Consider the following 511-nt stretch of genomic DNA (forward strand, 5'->3'; position numbering starts at 1 on the left):
ATGGCTGGGGGTTCGCAACACTTCTTTGGTAATTCGGGTATTGGGACTCAAACCAAAATGGCACGCTCAAGTCTGCTAAACTTGTCCTAGTACTAGTAGTGGAGCTCGACAACTTTTTTTTTTGGTCGGTATTATTGGTTGAACTTTGAACTGGTGGATTGCAGGCTTGGAGCCTCACAAACATGTTGGGCTTTGGGCCTGTTCAGTTTACCAAAAGTTTACTCAAATATTGTGGTTGCCAAAAACATAACTGAAAATTTGTGGGTGAGGACAGTGGCAACCAAAGGTTAGGTACAGTCACTACAGTGCTAAAAGAAAATGATATCCTATTTAAAATTTTAAATGGATATCCTAACAAATTAGTTCTTTACCTGTTAAATTGAAAAATATTGTAGACAAAAATAAAATATATTCTAGTTGATATGTAAATACATGTTACTTAGTTAAATAGTCAAATATATTAAATTATCTACTAAATTTCAAATATTATTTTTATACAAAAATATTTTCA

The sequence above is a fragment of the Arachis ipaensis genome, chromosome B03, assembly GCF_000816755.2.
Source record: "Arachis ipaensis cultivar K30076 chromosome B03, Araip1.1, whole genome shotgun sequence".
NCBI lineage: Eukaryota > Viridiplantae > Streptophyta > Magnoliopsida > Fabales > Fabaceae > Arachis > Arachis ipaensis.